This window comes from Gavialis gangeticus, unplaced genomic scaffold, assembly GCF_001723915.1.
Source record: "Gavialis gangeticus isolate Ggan-Ray unplaced genomic scaffold, GavGan_comp1, whole genome shotgun sequence".
Taxonomy (NCBI): Eukaryota; Metazoa; Chordata; order Crocodylia; family Gavialidae; genus Gavialis; species Gavialis gangeticus.
The window spans coordinates 147,269,848-147,270,436 of NW_017728992.1; positions in this window are offsets into that span (position 1 = coordinate 147,269,848).

The window sequence follows — 589 nt, forward strand, 5'->3', positions numbered from 1 at the left end:
CTCCTACCCTGGGGGTCTTTAAGAAGAGGTTAGATGAACACCTTGCTGGGGTCGTTTGACCCCAGTACTCTTTCCTGCCATGGCAGGGGGTCGGACTAGATGATGTACTCAGGTCCCTTCTGACCCTAGAAACTATGGATCTTTCACTTGTCTGATTTCACTTGTCAGGATCAAGTTAAAAGCCAGGTGCCTGCAGCCCTGGAGGGTTCCAGGTCTAGGACTGACAATCAGCTTATTGTCGTTCCCAACCCCAGCACTGTGCTAGAGTTATTTCATGACTCTGGTCAGTCCCATCCCTGGCACTGCACCATCGGTGAGTTGTACGCGTTAGAGACCATAGTAAACATTGCCATGAAAGGGGGTGGGTGTGTGTGTGTGTGTGTTGGGGGACAGAGGTAAGAATCACTCAGTACAGATTTCTAAGAAAAACCACCATTCAATTTTTTTTCAGATGATTCCTTTTGTTTAGGTTGGCTGTGGAAGACTTTTTAGAGGCATTTATTGTTACAAATCAGGAGTGTACTCTGGCTCCTCTCTCAGGGTGTCTGCACAGGTAAATTATTTTGTGCAGCAAGCTGGGGGGGGGGGG